A 13999-nucleotide genomic window follows, 5' to 3' on the forward strand; every position below is an offset into this window, starting at 1 on the left:
AAGGTGACTGTGAAATTGGCAACGAGGCAGAGGTTAACGAACACATGCAAATGGCAACCTTCGACGTCAGCCGAAATAGCTCAGTTGGGAGAGCGTTAGACTGAAGATCTAAAGGTCCCTGGTTCGATCCCGGGTTTCGGCAGGTATTCGTTTTGATGCGACGCCAATGGAATTACTCTGCGTTTGTGATAATGCAACTACCGCTGACAACAAAAATGACTCTCTCCTGTAGCTGTTCTGGTTGTCTAGTGCATGCCATAAGAGGAACTCACTAGACAACTAACTCCCCTAGAAGCAAAAGAATTAAAAATATCCTACCGACTGCATTCCTTTTTCTGTGTCAGGTGGTGAAGAACGTCTTCAACGGAACCGTGAAATGAGCGAAAGCGTGGGAAACATTGCATTCGAAATGCTTGTGAATTTTCCAATTGCCCAGTGAGTGTCGACAAAACACGTAAATTCTCTGCTCCGACGTATGAGGCGTAACAACTAGTGCAATTTGTTGTTGCATCGTGTGCCAGCAGTCTTCGAGAGTGTGTTACGAGCTTAGCGTGATAAGTTTGTAGACAGCATGTAGGCGACGTTTTATTAGTAACGGCCCCATACAGCGATTGCACAACAGTAAAGGACATGAGTCAATGTATAGTTGTGCATTGTGGGAGGTTTTGCAGCCTCGTCTGAGCCCGGATAGCTCAGTTGGTAGAGCATTAGGCTTTTAACCTAAGGGTCCAGGGTTCAAGGCCCCGTCGAGGCGGAAATTTTAACACTTTGGTAGCGATTCGTCTGGTAGCGGTGGAAACGCTACGGAAAATAATGCAGTTACGCCGTTTACTGACACCACAGTGCTTTAAACGGTAGCAGTTGCATGTGTCGGGAGAACACCGCGCTAACGGCAGTCGTGGCCGAGTGGTTAAGGCGTCTGACTCGAAATCAGATTCCCTCTGGGAGCGTAGGTTCGAATCCTACCGGCTGCGTGCGATTTTGCGTACAGAGGAGCAAACATTTTCGCACACATGTGACATGCGTGGGCGAATGCGGGTGCAAACCAGTGACGCCATTCTCAACAAGACGAAAATTTCCGTTTTAAGAATACTGAGTTTTCGCGACGACCGCTGCTTACTGTGGCTATCGGTTCACCTCACACTGACACTGACGCTGGGACTGCAGAAAGCCGTCGCTGAGATCGTGAGTTCACAGATGTGCTCGAAAGTGATGGACAGAGCGAACATTTCATTTTCTTTTTAAGAATCGCAATTTCCATCACTCGAGTGCGGCCAAAGCAGTGGTGCAGCGTTTCTTTTCTTAAGATCTCGCAGCTGCTTGGAGGTATGTCGATCGTTTTAAGACGACAGAAAACTAGCGTCAGCGGTGCGTCAGTGGGAAGTCGGTGAAGTCGCCATCGGAGCCATAAGCCAGTAATTACGACATACGAATCACTCGCGCACCGCGCAGCTGTACGATAATGCTCGTGCGTGGGCCCGCATAGCTGAGTCGGTAGAGCGCTAGGTTTTCAACCAAAGGGTCCTGGGTTCAAGTCCCTGTCTGGGCGAAAATTAATACACTTTCGTAACGGCTAATGGAAACCCTACAGAAAAGAGTGAGGCCACGCCGTTTTCTGCCATCAGATTGCTTCTAAAGATGGCGGTTTCAGTTGTCGGGAGTCGCTTCCGCCACCGGCAGTCGTGGCCGAGTGGTTAAGGCGTCTGACTTGAAATCAGATTCCCTCTGGGAGCGTAGGTTCGAGTCCTGCCGACTGCGAAAATTTTCTCGCTCTCAAAAGGCGGACGTTCAGCTGCATCCTAGCAGTTGCGTCACTACTAAACACGTGGGTCACCAGCAATGTGCAGTGCTATTTGATCCAGGGCGCAGCGTTACAGTCGCGCCCAGAAGCCGCAGCTCATCTCCGCGTCTCACAGCCGTCCACCTGGTGTTAGTACAAGTGTCGCCTCACTGGGCAGTGCAGATGTGTCCATTTTAGCTTGCAGACGATGACGTGTAGCAATTTATGAGCTAACGCAAGTCGTATGTTTTACCGTGTGTATCTGCTAGATACTGCCTCTCATACGGTGGAGAGACTCACTCCTTCTTGTGTCTCGTTCTCCGCACACGAGTTGCCCCTGGCATCGATATAGCACGGGTTTTCTAGCGTCAGCGAAGTCAATATTACACGAATCGAGTCGACATGTTTGCTTGTTACGATGACGGAAGAAGAAGAAATGTGTGTGGAACTTCACTGCATCGGCTGCTCGCCTTTCAGCGCCCCTGTGTCTTATCAGACGAAGGTGACTGTGAAATTGGCAACGAGGCAGAGGTTAACGAACACATGCAAATGGCAACCTTCGACGTCAGCCGAAATAGCTCAGTTGGGAGAGCGTTAGACTGAAGATCTAAAGGTCCCTGGTTCGATCCCGGGTTTCGGCAGGTATTCGTTTTGATGCGACGCCAATGGAATTACTCTGCGTTTGTGATAATGCAACTACCGCTGACAACAAAAATGACTCTCTCCTGTAGCTGTTCTGGTTGTCTAGTGCATGCCATAAGAGGAACTCACTAGACAACTAACTCCCCTAGAAGCAAAAGAATTAAAAATATCCTACCGACTGCATTCCTTTTTCTGTGTCAGGTGGTGAAGAACGTCTTCAACGGAACCGTGAAATGAGCGAAAGCGTGGGAAACATTGCATTCGAAATGCTTGTGAATTTTCCAATTGCCCAGTGAGTGTCGACAAAACACGTAAATTCTCTGCTCCGACGTATGAGGCGTAACAACTAGTGCAATTTGTTGTTGCATCGTGTGCCAGCAGTCTTCGAGAGTGTGTTACGAGCTTAGCGTGATAAGTTTGTAGACAGCATGTAGGCGACGTTTTATTAGTAACGGCCCCATACAGCGATTGCACAACAGTAAAGGACATGAGTCAATGTATAGTTGTGCATTGTGGGAGGTTTTGCAGCCTCGTCTGAGCCCGGATAGCTCAGTTGGTAGAGCATTAGGCTTTTAACCTAAGGGTCCAGGGTTCAAGGCCCCGTCGAGGCGGAAATTTTAACACTTTGGTAGCGATTCGTCTGGTAGCGGTGGAAACGCTACGGAAAATAATGCAGTTACGCCGTTTACTGACACCACAGTGCTTTAAACGGTAGCAGTTGCATGTGTCGGGAGAACACCGCGCTAACGGCAGTCGTGGCCGAGTGGTTAAGGCGTCTGACTCGAAATCAGATTCCCTCTGGGAGCGTAGGTTCGAATCCTACCGGCTGCGTGCGATTTTGCGTACAGAGGAGCAAACATTTTCGCACACATGTGACATGCGTGGGCGAATGCGGGTGCAAACCAGTGACGCCATTCTCAACAAGACGAAAATTTCCGTTTTAAGAATACTGAGTTTTCGCGACGACCGCTGCTTACTGTGGCTATCGGTTCACCTCACACTGACACTGACGCTGGGACTGCAGAAAGCCGTCGCTGAGATCGTGAGTTCACAGATGTGCTCGAAAGTGATGGACAGAGCGAACATTTCATTTTCTTTTTAAGAATCGCAATTTCCATCACTCGAGTGCGGCCAAAGCAGTGGTGCAGCGTTTCTTTTCTTAAGATCTCGCAGCTGCTTGGAGGTATGTCGATCGTTTTAAGACGACAGAAAACTAGCGTCAGCGGTGCGTCAGTGGGAAGTCGGTGAAGTCGCCATCGGAGCCATAAGCCAGTAATTACGACATACGAATCACTCGCGCACCGCGCAGCTGTACGATAATGCTCGTGCGTGGGCCCGCATAGCTGAGTCGGTAGAGCGCTAGGTTTTCAACCAAAGGGTCCTGGGTTCAAGTCCCTGTCTGGGCGAAAATTAATACACTTTCGTAACGGCTAATGGAAACCCTACAGAAAAGAGTGAGGCCACGCCGTTTTCTGCCATCAGATTGCTTCTAAAGATGGCGGTTTCAGTTGTCGGGAGTCGCTTCCGCCACCGGCAGTCGTGGCCGAGTGGTTAAGGCGTCTGACTTGAAATCAGATTCCCTCTGGGAGCGTAGGTTCGAGTCCTGCCGACTGCGAAAATTTTCTCGCTCTCAAAAGGCGGACGTTCAGCTGCATCCTAGCAGTTGCGTCACTACTAAACACGTGGGTCACCAGCAATGTGCAGTGCTATTTGATCCAGGGCGCAGCGTTACAGTCGCGCCCAGAAGCCGCAGCTCATCTCCGCGTCTCACAGCCGTCCACCTGGTGTTAGTACAAGTGTCGCCTCACTGGGCAGTGCAGATGTGTCCATTTTAGCTTGCAGACGATGACGTGTAGCAATTTATGAGCTAACGCAAGTCGTATGTTTTACCGTGTGTATCTGCTAGATACTGCCTCTCATACGGTGGAGAGACTCACTCCTTCTTGTGTCTCGTTCTCCGCACACGAGTTGCCCCTGGCATCGATATAGCACGGGTTTTCTAGCGTCAGCGAAGTCAATATTACACGAATCGAGTCGACATGTTTGCTTGTTACGATGACGGAAGAAGAAGAAATGTGTGTGGAACTTCACTGCATCGGCTGCTCGCCTTTCAGCGCCCCTGTGTCTTATCAGACGAAGGTGACTGTGAAATTGGCAACGAGGCAGAGGTTAACGAACACATGCAAATGGCAACCTTCGACGTCAGCCGAAATAGCTCAGTTGGGAGAGCGTTAGTCTGAAGATCTAAAGGTCCCTGGTTCGATCCCGGGTTTCGGCAGGTATTCGTTTTGATGCGACGCCAATGGAATTACTCTGCGTTTGTGATAATGCAACTACCGCTGACAACAAAAATGACTCTCTCCTGTAGCTGTTCTGGTTGTCTAGTGCATGCCATAAGAGGAACTCACTAGACAACTAACTCCCCTAGAAGCAAAAGAATTAAAAATATCCTACCGACTGCATTCCTTTTTCTGTGTCAGGTGGTGAAGAACGTCTTCAACGGAACCGTGAAATGAGCGAAAGCGTGGGAAACATTGCATTCGAAATGCTTGTGAATTTTCCAATTGCCCAGTGAGTGTCGACAAAACACGTAAATTCTCTGCTCCGACGTATGAGGCGTAACAACTAGTGCAATTTGTTGTTGCATCGTGTGCCAGCAGTCTTCGAGAGTGTGTTACGAGCTTAGCGTGATAAGTTTGTAGACAGCATGTAGGCGACGTTTTATTAGTAACGGCCCCATACAGCGATTGCACAACAGTAAAGGACATGAGTCAATGTATAGTTGTGCATTGTGGGAGGTTTTGCAGCCTCGTCTGAGCCCGGATAGCTCAGTTGGTAGAGCATTAGGCTTTTAACCTAAGGGTCCAGGGTTCAAGGCCCCGTCGAGGCGGAAATTTTAACACTTTGGTAGCGATTCGTCTGGTAGCGGTGGAAACGCTACGGAAAATAATGCAGTTACGCCGTTTACTGACACCACAGTGCTTTAAACGGTAGCAGTTGCATGTGTCGGGAGAACACCGCGCTAACGGCAGTCGTGGCCGAGTGGTTAAGGCGTCTGACTCGAAATCAGATTCCCTCTGGGAGCGTAGGTTCGAATCCTACCTGCTGCGTGCGATTTTGCGTACAGAGGAGCAAACATTTTCGCACACATGTGACATGCGTGGGCGAATGCGGGTGCAAACCAGTGACGCCATTCTCAACAAGACGAAAATTTCCGTTTTAAGAATACTGAGTTTTCGCGACGACCGCTGCTTACTGTGGCTATCGGTTCACCTCACACTGACACTGACGCTGGGACTGCAGAAAGCCGTCGCTGAGATCGTGAGTTCACAGATGTGCTCGAAAGTGATGGACAGAGCGAACATTTCATTTTCTTTTTAAGAATCGCAATTTCCATCACTCGAGTGCGGCCAAAGCAGTGGTGCAGCGTTTCTTTTCTTAAGATCTCGCAGCTGCTTGGAGGTATGTCGATCGTTTTAAGACGACAGAAAACTAGCGTCAGCGGTGCGTCAGTGGGAAGTCGGTGAAGTCGCCATCGGAGCCATAAGCCAGTAATTACGACATACGAATCACTCGCGCACCGCGCAGCTGTACGATAATGCTCGTGCGTGGGCCCGCATAGCTGAGTCGGTAGAGCGCTAGGTTTTCAACCAAAGGGTCCTGGGTTCAAGTCCCTGTCTGGGCGAAAATTAATACACTTTCGTAACGGCTAATGGAAACCCTACAGAAAAGAGTGAGGCCACGCCGTTTTCTGCCATCAGATTGCTTCTAAAGATGGCGGTTTCAGTTGTCGGGAGTCGCTTCCGCCACCGGCAGTCGTGGCCGAGTGGTTAAGGCGTCTGACTTGAAATCAGATTCCCTCTGGGAGCGTAGGTTCGAGTCCTGCCGACTGCGAAAATTTTCTCGCTCTCAAAAGGCGGACGTTCAGCTGCATCCTAGCAGTTGCGTCACTACTAAACACGTGGGTCACCAGCAATGTGCAGTGCTATTTGATCCAGGGCGCAGCGTTACAGTCGCGCCCAGAAGCCGCAGCTCATCTCCGCGTCTCACAGCCGTCCACCTGGTGTTAGTACAAGTGTCGCCTCACTGGGCAGTGCAGATGTGTCCATTTTAGCTTGCAGACGATGACGTGTAGCAATTTATGAGCTAACGCAAGTCGTATGTTTTACCGTGTGTATCTGCTAGATACTGCCTCTCATACGGTGGAGAGACTCACTCCTTCTTGTGTCTCGTTCTCCGCACACGAGTTGCCCCTGGCATCGATATAGCACGGGTTTTCTAGCGTCAGCGAAGTCAATATTACACGAATCGAGTCGACATGTTTGCTTGTTACGATGACGGAAGAAGAAGAAATGTGTGTGGAACTTCACTGCATCGGCTGCTCGCCTTTCAGCGCCCCTGTGTCTTATCAGACGAAGGTGACTGTGAAATTGGCAACGAGGCAGAGGTTAACGAACACATGCAAATGGCAACCTTCGACGTCAGCCGAAATAGCTCAGTTGGGAGAGCGTTAGACTGAAGATCTAAAGGTCTGTGGTTCGATCCCGGGTTTCGGCAGGTATTCGTTTTGATGCGACGCCAATGGAATTACTCTGCGTTTGTGATAATGCAACTACCGCTGACAACAAAAATGACTCTCTCCTGTAGCTGTTCTGGTTGTCTAGTGCATGCCATAAGAGGAACTCACTAGACAACTAACTCCCCTAGAAGCAAAAGAATTAAAAATATCCTACCGACTGCATTCCTTTTTCTGTGTCAGGTGGTGAAGAACGTCTTCAACGGAACCGTGAAATGAGCGAAAGCGTGGGAAACATTGCATTCGAAATGCTTGTGAATTTTCCAATTGCCCAGTGAGTGTCGACAAAACACGTAAATTCTCTGCTCCGACGTATGAGGCGTAACAACTAGTGCAATTTGTTGTTGCATCGTGTGCCAGCAGTCTTCGAGAGTGTGTTACGAGCTTAGCGTGATAAGTTTGTAGACAGCATGTAGGCGACGTTTTATTAGTAACGGCCCCATACAGCGATTGCACAACAGTAAAGGACATGAGTCAATGTATAGTTGTGCATTGTGGGAGGTTTTGCAGCCTCGTCTGAGCCCGGATAGCTCAGTTGGTAGAGCATTAGGCTTTTAACCTAAGGGTCCAGGGTTCAAGGCCCCGTCGAGGCGGAAATTTTAACACTTTGGTAGCGATTCGTCTGGTAGCGGTGGAAACGCTACGGAAAATAATGCAGTTACGCCGTTTACTGACACCACAGTGCTTTAAACGGTAGCAGTTGCATGTGTCGGGAGAACACCGCGCTAACGGCAGTCGTGGCCGAGTGGTTAAGGCGTCTGACTCGAAATCAGATTCCCTCTGGGAGCGTAGGTTCGAATCCTACCTGCTGCGTGCGATTTTGCGTACAGAGGAGCAAACATTTTCGCACACATGTGACATGCGTGGGCGAATGCGGGTGCAAACCAGTGACGCCATTCTCAACAAGACGAAAATTTCCGTTTTAAGAATACTGAGTTTTCGCGACGACCGCTGCTTACTGTGGCTATCGGTTCACCTCACACTGACACTGACGCTGGGACTGCAGAAAGCCGTCGCTGAGATCGTGAGTTCACAGATGTGCTCGAAAGTGATGGACAGAGCGAACATTTCATTTTCTTTTTAAGAATCGCAATTTCCATCACTCGAGTGCGGCCAAAGCAGTGGTGCAGCGTTTCTTTTCTTAAGATCTCGCAGCTGCTTGGAGGTATGTCGATCGTTTTAAGACGACAGAAAACTAGCGTCAGCGGTGCGTCAGTGGGAAGTCGGTGAAGTCGCCATCGGAGCCATAAGCCAGTAATTACGACATACGAATCACTCGCGCACCGCGCAGCTGTACGATAATGCTCGTGCGTGGGCCCGCATAGCTGAGTCGGTAGAGCGCTAGGTTTTCAACCAAAGGGTCCTGGGTTCAAGTCCCTGTCTGGGCGAAAATTAATACACTTTCGTAACGGCTAATGGAAACCCTACAGAAAAGAGTGAGGCCACGCCGTTTTCTGCCATCAGATTGCTTCTAAAGATGGCGGTTTCAGTTGTCGGGAGTCGCTTCCGCCACCGGCAGTCGTGGCCGAGTGGTTAAGGCGTCTGACTTGAAATCAGATTCCCTCTGGGAGCGTAGGTTCGAGTCCTGCCGACTGCGAAAATTTTCTCGCTCTCAAAAGGCGGACGTTCAGCTGCATCCTAGCAGTTGCGTCACTACTAAACACGTGGGTCACCAGCAATGTGCAGTGCTATTTGATCCAGGGCGCAGCGTTACAGTCGCGCCCAGAAGCCGCAGCTCATCTCCGCGTCTCACAGCCGTCCACCTGGTGTTAGTACAAGTGTCGCCTCACTGGGCAGTGCAGATGTGTCCATTTTAGCTTGCAGACGATGACGTGTAGCAATTTATGAGCTAACGCAAGTCGTATGTTTTACCGTGTGTATCTGCTAGATACTGCCTCTCATACGGTGGAGAGACTCACTCCTTCTTGTGTCTCGTTCTCCGCACACGAGTTGCCCCTGGCATCGATATAGCACGGGTTTTCTAGCGTCAGCGAAGTCAATATTACACGAATCGAGTCGACATGTTTGCTTGTTACGATGACGGAAGAAGAAGAAATGTGTGTGGAACTTCACTGCATCGGCTGCTCGCCTTTCAGCGCCCCTGTGTCTTATCAGACGAAGGTGACTGTGAAATTGGCAACGAGGCAGAGGTTAACGAACACATGCAAATGGCAACCTTCGACGTCAGCCGAAATAGCTCAGTTGGGAGAGCGTTAGACTGAAGATCTAAAGGTCTGTGGTTCGATCCCGGGTTTCGGCAGGTATTCGTTTTGATGCGACGCCAATGGAATTACTCTGCGTTTGTGATAATGCAACTACCGCTGACAACAAAAATGACTCTCTCCTGTAGCTGTTCTGGTTGTCTAGTGCATGCCATAAGAGGAACTCACTAGACAACTAACTCCCCTAGAAGCAAAAGAATTAAAAATATCCTACCGACTGCATTCCTTTTTCTGTGTCAGGTGGTGAAGAACGTCTTCAACGGAACCGTGAAATGAGCGAAAGCGTGGGAAACATTGCATTCGAAATGCTTGTGAATTTTCCAATTGCCCAGTGAGTGTCGACAAAACACGTAAATTCTCTGCTCCGACGTATGAGGCGTAACAACTAGTGCAATTTGTTGTTGCATCGTGTGCCAGCAGTCTTCGAGAGTGTGTTACGAGCTTAGCGTGATAAGTTTGTAGACAGCATGTAGGCGACGTTTTATTAGTAACGGCCCCATACAGCGATTGCACAACAGTAAAGGACATGAGTCAATGTATAGTTGTGCATTGTGGGAGGTTTTGCAGCCTCGTCTGAGCCCGGATAGCTCAGTTGGTAGAGCATTAGGCTTTTAACCTAAGGGTCCAGGGTTCAAGGCCCCGTCGAGGCGGAAATTTTAACACTTTGGTAGCGATTCGTCTGGTAGCGGTGGAAACGCTACGGAAAATAATGCAGTTACGCCGTTTACTGACACCACAGTGCTTTAAACGGTAGCAGTTGCATGTGTCGGGAGAACACCGCGCTAACGGCAGTCGTGGCCGAGTGGTTAAGGCGTCTGACTCGAAATCAGATTCCCTCTGGGAGCGTAGGTTCGAATCCTACCGGCTGCGTGCGATTTTGCGTACAGAGGAGCAAACATTTTCGCACACATGTGACATGCGTGGGCGAATGCGGGTGCAAACCAGTGACGCCATTCTCAACAAGACGAAAATTTCCGTTTTAAGAATACTGAGTTTTCGCGACGACCGCTGCTTACTGTGGCTATCGGTTCACCTCACACTGACACTGACGCTGGGACTGCAGAAAGCCGTCGCTGAGATCGTGAGTTCACAGATGTGCTCGAAAGTGATGGACAGAGCGAACATTTCATTTTCTTTTTAAGAATCGCAATTTCCATCACTCGAGTGCGGCCAAAGCAGTGGTGCAGCGTTTCTTTTCTTAAGATCTCGCAGCTGCTTGGAGGTATGTCGATCGTTTTAAGACGACAGAAAACTAGCGTCAGCGGTGCGTCAGTGGGAAGTCGGTGAAGTCGCCATCGGAGCCATAAGCCAGTAATTACGACATACGAATCACTCGCGCACCGCGCAGCTGTACGATAATGCTCGTGCGTGGGCCCGCATAGCTGAGTCGGTAGAGCGCTAGGTTTTCAACCAAAGGGTCCTGGGTTCAAGTCCCTGTCTGGGCGAAAATTAATACACTTTCGTAACGGCTAATGGAAACCCTACAGAAAAGAGTGAGGCCACGCCGTTTTCTGCCATCAGATTGCTTCTAAAGATGGCGGTTTCAGTTGTCGGGAGTCGCTTCCGCCACCGGCAGTCGTGGCCGAGTGGTTAAGGCGTCTGACTTGAAATCAGATTCCCTCTGGGAGCGTAGGTTCGAGTCCTGCCGACTGCGAAAATTTTCTCGCTCTCAAAAGGCGGACGTTCAGCTGCATCCTAGCAGTTGCGTCACTACTAAACACGTGGGTCACCAGCAATGTGCAGTGCTATTTGATCCAGGGCGCAGCGTTACAGTCGCGCCCAGAAGCCGCAGCTCATCTCCGCGTCTCACAGCCGTCCACCTGGTGTTAGTACAAGTGTCGCCTCACTGGGCAGTGCAGATGTGTCCATTTTAGCTTGCAGACGATGACGTGTAGCAATTTATGAGCTAACGCAAGTCGTATGTTTTACCGTGTGTATCTGCTAGATACTGCCTCTCATACGGTGGAGAGACTCACTCCTTCTTGTGTCTCGTTCTCCGCACACGAGTTGCCCCTGGCATCGATATAGCACGGGTTTTCTAGCGTCAGCGAAGTCAATATTACACGAATCGAGTCGACATGTTTGCTTGTTACGATGACGGAAGAAGAAGAAATGTGTGTGGAACTTCACTGCATCGGCTGCTCGCCTTTCAGCGCCCCTGTGTCTTATCAGACGAAGGTGACTGTGAAATTGGCAACGAGGCAGAGCTTAACGAACACATGCAAATGGCAACCTTCGACGTCAGCCGAAATAGCTCAGTTGGGAGAGCGTTAGTCTGAAGATCTAAAGGTCCCTGGTTCGATCCCGGGTTTCGGCAGGTATTCGTTTTGATGCGACGCCAATGGAATTACTCTGCGTTTGTGATAATGCAACTACCGCTGACAACAAAAATGACTCTCTCCTGTAGCTGTTCTGGTTGTCTAGTGCATGCCATAAGAGGAACTCACTAGACAACTAACTCCCCTAGAAGCAAAAGAATTAAAAATATCCTACCGACTGCATTCCTTTTTCTGTGTCAGGTGGTGAAGAACGTCTTCAACGGAACCGTGAAATGAGCGAAAGCGTGGGAAACATTGCATTCGAAATGCTTGTGAATTTTCCAATTGCCCAGTGAGTGTCGACAAAACACGTAAATTCTCTGCTCCGACGTATGAGGCGTAACAACTAGTGCAATTTGTTGTTGCATCGTGTGCCAGCAGTCTTCGAGAGTGTGTTACGAGCTTAGCGTGATAAGTTTGTAGACAGCATGTAGGCGACGTTTTATTAGTAACGGCCCCATACAGCGATTGCACAACAGTAAAGGACATGAGTCAATGTATAGTTGTGCATTGTGGGAGGTTTTGCAGCCTCGTCTGAGCCCGGATAGCTCAGTTGGTAGAGCATTAGGCTTTTAACCTAAGGGTCCAGGGTTCAAGGCCCCGTCGAGGCGGAAATTTTAACACTTTGGTAGCGATTCGTCTGGTAGCGGTGGAAACGCTACGGAAAATAATGCAGTTACGCCGTTTACTGACACCACAGTGCTTTAAACGGTAGCAGTTGCATGTGTCGGGAGAACACCGCGCTAACGGCAGTCGTGGCCGAGTGGTTAAGGCGTCTGACTCGAAATCAGATTCCCTCTGGGAGCGTAGGTTCGAATCCTACCTGCTGCGTGCGATTTTGCGTACAGAGGAGCAAACATTTTCGCACACATGTGACATGCGTGGGCGAATGCGGGTGCAAACCAGTGACGCCATTCTCAACAAGACGAAAATTTCCGTTTTAAGAATACTGAGTTTTCGCGACGACCGCTGCTTACTGTGGCTATCGGTTCACCTCACACTGACACTGACGCTGGGACTGCAGAAAGCCGTCGCTGAGATCGTGAGTTCACAGATGTGCTCGAAAGTGATGGACAGAGCGAACATTTCATTTTCTTTTTAAGAATCGCAATTTCCATCACTCGAGTGCGGCCAAAGCAGTGGTGCAGCGTTTCTTTTCTTAAGATCTCGCAGCTGCTTGGAGGTATGTCGATCGTTTTAAGACGACAGAAAACTAGCGTCAGCGGTGCGTCAGTGGGAAGTCGGTGAAGTCGCCATCGGAGCCATAAGCCAGTAATTACGACATACGAATCACTCGCGCACCGCGCAGCTGTACGATAATGCTCGTGCGTGGGCCCGCATAGCTGAGTCGGTAGAGCGCTAGGTTTTCAACCAAAGGGTCCTGGGTTCAAGTCCCTGTCTGGGCGAAAATTAATACACTTTCGTAACGGCTAATGGAAACCCTACAGAAAAGAGTGAGGCCACGCCGTTTTCTGCCATCAGATTGCTTCTAAAGATGGCGGTTTCAGTTGTCGGGAGTCGCTTCCGCCACCGGCAGTCGTGGCCGAGTGGTTAAGGCGTCTGACTTGAAATCAGATTCCCTCTGGGAGCGTAGGTTCGAGTCCTGCCGACTGCGAAAATTTTCTCGCTCTCAAAAGGCGGACGTTCAGCTGCATCCTAGCAGTTGCGTCACTACTAAACACGTGGGTCACCAGCAATGTGCAGTGCTATTTGATCCAGGGCGCAGCGTTACAGTCGCGCCCAGAAGCCGCAGCTCATCTCCGCGTCTCACAGCCGTCCACCTGGTGTTAGTACAAGTGTCGCCTCACTGGGCAGTGCAGATGTGTCCATTTTAGCTTGCAGACGATGACGTGTAGCAATTTATGAGCTAACGCAAGTCGTATGTTTTACCGTGTGTATCTGCTAGATACTGCCTCTCATACGGTGGAGAGACTCACTCCTTCTTGTGTCTCGTTCTCCGCACACGAGTTGCCCCTGGCATCGATATAGCACGGGTTTTCTAGCGTCAGCGAAGTCAATATTACACGAATCGAGTCGACATGTTTGCTTGTTACGATGACGGAAGAAGAAGAAATGTGTGTGGAACTTCACTGCATCGGCTGCTCGCCTTTCAGCGCCCCTGTGTCTTATCAGACGAAGGTGACTGTGAAATTGGCAACGAGGCAGAGGTTAACGAACACATGCAAATGGCAACCTTCGACGTCAGCCGAAATAGCTCAGTTGGGAGAGCGTTAGACTGAAGATCTAAAGGTCTGTGGTTCGATCCCGGGTTTCGGCAGGTATTCGTTTTGATGCGACGCCAATGGAATTACTCTGCGTTTGTGATAATGCAACTACCGCTGACAACAAAAATGACTCTCTCCTGTAGCTGTTCTGGTTGTCTAGTGCATGCCATAAGAGGAACTCACTAGACAACTAACTCCCCTAGAAGCAAAAGAATTAAAAATATCCTACCGACTGC

The 13999-nt window shown here is 49.7% G+C and overlaps 25 non-coding genes across 25 annotated transcripts; all 25 read left to right on the plus strand.

The window, feature by feature from the left end:
* The first annotated feature begins 69 nt into the window (after positions 1 to 69).
* Positions 70 to 142, plus strand: Trnaf-gaa (transfer RNA phenylalanine (anticodon GAA)). The gene has a single exon. It is a non-coding gene; the product is annotated as a tRNA-Phe (tRNA).
* A 539-nt stretch (positions 143 to 681) lies between these two features.
* Trnak-uuu (transfer RNA lysine (anticodon UUU)) lies at positions 682 to 754 on the plus strand. The gene has a single exon. It is a non-coding gene; the product is annotated as a tRNA-Lys (tRNA).
* A 138-nt stretch (positions 755 to 892) lies between these two features.
* Trnas-cga (transfer RNA serine (anticodon CGA)) lies at positions 893 to 974 on the plus strand. The gene has a single exon. It is a non-coding gene; the product is annotated as a tRNA-Ser (tRNA).
* A 702-nt stretch (positions 975 to 1676) lies between these two features.
* Trnas-uga (transfer RNA serine (anticodon UGA)) lies at positions 1677 to 1758 on the plus strand. The gene has a single exon. It is a non-coding gene; the product is annotated as a tRNA-Ser (tRNA).
* A 590-nt stretch (positions 1759 to 2348) lies between these two features.
* Positions 2349 to 2421, plus strand: Trnaf-gaa (transfer RNA phenylalanine (anticodon GAA)). Its single transcript has one exon. It is a non-coding gene; the product is annotated as a tRNA-Phe (tRNA).
* Positions 2422 to 2960: 539 nt separating this feature from the next.
* Positions 2961 to 3033, plus strand: Trnak-uuu (transfer RNA lysine (anticodon UUU)). Its single transcript has one exon. It is a non-coding gene; the product is annotated as a tRNA-Lys (tRNA).
* A 138-nt stretch (positions 3034 to 3171) lies between these two features.
* On the plus strand, positions 3172 to 3253 carry Trnas-cga (transfer RNA serine (anticodon CGA)). Its single transcript has one exon. It is a non-coding gene; the product is annotated as a tRNA-Ser (tRNA).
* Positions 3254 to 3955: 702 nt separating this feature from the next.
* Trnas-uga (transfer RNA serine (anticodon UGA)) lies at positions 3956 to 4037 on the plus strand. The gene has a single exon. It is a non-coding gene; the product is annotated as a tRNA-Ser (tRNA).
* A 590-nt stretch (positions 4038 to 4627) lies between these two features.
* Positions 4628 to 4700, plus strand: Trnaf-gaa (transfer RNA phenylalanine (anticodon GAA)). Its single transcript has one exon. It is a non-coding gene; the product is annotated as a tRNA-Phe (tRNA).
* Positions 4701 to 5239: 539 nt separating this feature from the next.
* On the plus strand, positions 5240 to 5312 carry Trnak-uuu (transfer RNA lysine (anticodon UUU)). The gene has a single exon. It is a non-coding gene; the product is annotated as a tRNA-Lys (tRNA).
* Positions 5313 to 5450: 138 nt separating this feature from the next.
* On the plus strand, positions 5451 to 5532 carry Trnas-cga (transfer RNA serine (anticodon CGA)). Its single transcript has one exon. It is a non-coding gene; the product is annotated as a tRNA-Ser (tRNA).
* A 702-nt stretch (positions 5533 to 6234) lies between these two features.
* Trnas-uga (transfer RNA serine (anticodon UGA)) lies at positions 6235 to 6316 on the plus strand. The gene has a single exon. It is a non-coding gene; the product is annotated as a tRNA-Ser (tRNA).
* A 590-nt stretch (positions 6317 to 6906) lies between these two features.
* Positions 6907 to 6979, plus strand: Trnaf-gaa (transfer RNA phenylalanine (anticodon GAA)). The gene has a single exon. It is a non-coding gene; the product is annotated as a tRNA-Phe (tRNA).
* A 539-nt stretch (positions 6980 to 7518) lies between these two features.
* Positions 7519 to 7591, plus strand: Trnak-uuu (transfer RNA lysine (anticodon UUU)). Its single transcript has one exon. It is a non-coding gene; the product is annotated as a tRNA-Lys (tRNA).
* Positions 7592 to 7729: 138 nt separating this feature from the next.
* Trnas-cga (transfer RNA serine (anticodon CGA)) lies at positions 7730 to 7811 on the plus strand. Its single transcript has one exon. It is a non-coding gene; the product is annotated as a tRNA-Ser (tRNA).
* A 702-nt stretch (positions 7812 to 8513) lies between these two features.
* Positions 8514 to 8595, plus strand: Trnas-uga (transfer RNA serine (anticodon UGA)). Its single transcript has one exon. It is a non-coding gene; the product is annotated as a tRNA-Ser (tRNA).
* A 590-nt stretch (positions 8596 to 9185) lies between these two features.
* Trnaf-gaa (transfer RNA phenylalanine (anticodon GAA)) lies at positions 9186 to 9258 on the plus strand. The gene has a single exon. It is a non-coding gene; the product is annotated as a tRNA-Phe (tRNA).
* Positions 9259 to 9797: 539 nt separating this feature from the next.
* On the plus strand, positions 9798 to 9870 carry Trnak-uuu (transfer RNA lysine (anticodon UUU)). Its single transcript has one exon. It is a non-coding gene; the product is annotated as a tRNA-Lys (tRNA).
* A 138-nt stretch (positions 9871 to 10008) lies between these two features.
* On the plus strand, positions 10009 to 10090 carry Trnas-cga (transfer RNA serine (anticodon CGA)). The gene has a single exon. It is a non-coding gene; the product is annotated as a tRNA-Ser (tRNA).
* A 702-nt stretch (positions 10091 to 10792) lies between these two features.
* Trnas-uga (transfer RNA serine (anticodon UGA)) lies at positions 10793 to 10874 on the plus strand. The gene has a single exon. It is a non-coding gene; the product is annotated as a tRNA-Ser (tRNA).
* A 590-nt stretch (positions 10875 to 11464) lies between these two features.
* Trnaf-gaa (transfer RNA phenylalanine (anticodon GAA)) lies at positions 11465 to 11537 on the plus strand. The gene has a single exon. It is a non-coding gene; the product is annotated as a tRNA-Phe (tRNA).
* A 539-nt stretch (positions 11538 to 12076) lies between these two features.
* Trnak-uuu (transfer RNA lysine (anticodon UUU)) lies at positions 12077 to 12149 on the plus strand. The gene has a single exon. It is a non-coding gene; the product is annotated as a tRNA-Lys (tRNA).
* A 138-nt stretch (positions 12150 to 12287) lies between these two features.
* Positions 12288 to 12369, plus strand: Trnas-cga (transfer RNA serine (anticodon CGA)). The gene has a single exon. It is a non-coding gene; the product is annotated as a tRNA-Ser (tRNA).
* A 702-nt stretch (positions 12370 to 13071) lies between these two features.
* On the plus strand, positions 13072 to 13153 carry Trnas-uga (transfer RNA serine (anticodon UGA)). Its single transcript has one exon. It is a non-coding gene; the product is annotated as a tRNA-Ser (tRNA).
* Positions 13154 to 13743: 590 nt separating this feature from the next.
* Positions 13744 to 13816, plus strand: Trnaf-gaa (transfer RNA phenylalanine (anticodon GAA)). Its single transcript has one exon. It is a non-coding gene; the product is annotated as a tRNA-Phe (tRNA).
* The last annotated feature ends 183 nt before the right edge of the window (positions 13817 to 13999 follow it).

This window comes from Schistocerca serialis, unplaced genomic scaffold, assembly GCF_023864345.2.
Source record: "Schistocerca serialis cubense isolate TAMUIC-IGC-003099 unplaced genomic scaffold, iqSchSeri2.2 HiC_scaffold_1368, whole genome shotgun sequence".
Lineage (NCBI taxonomy): Eukaryota > Metazoa > Arthropoda > Insecta > Orthoptera > Acrididae > Schistocerca > Schistocerca serialis.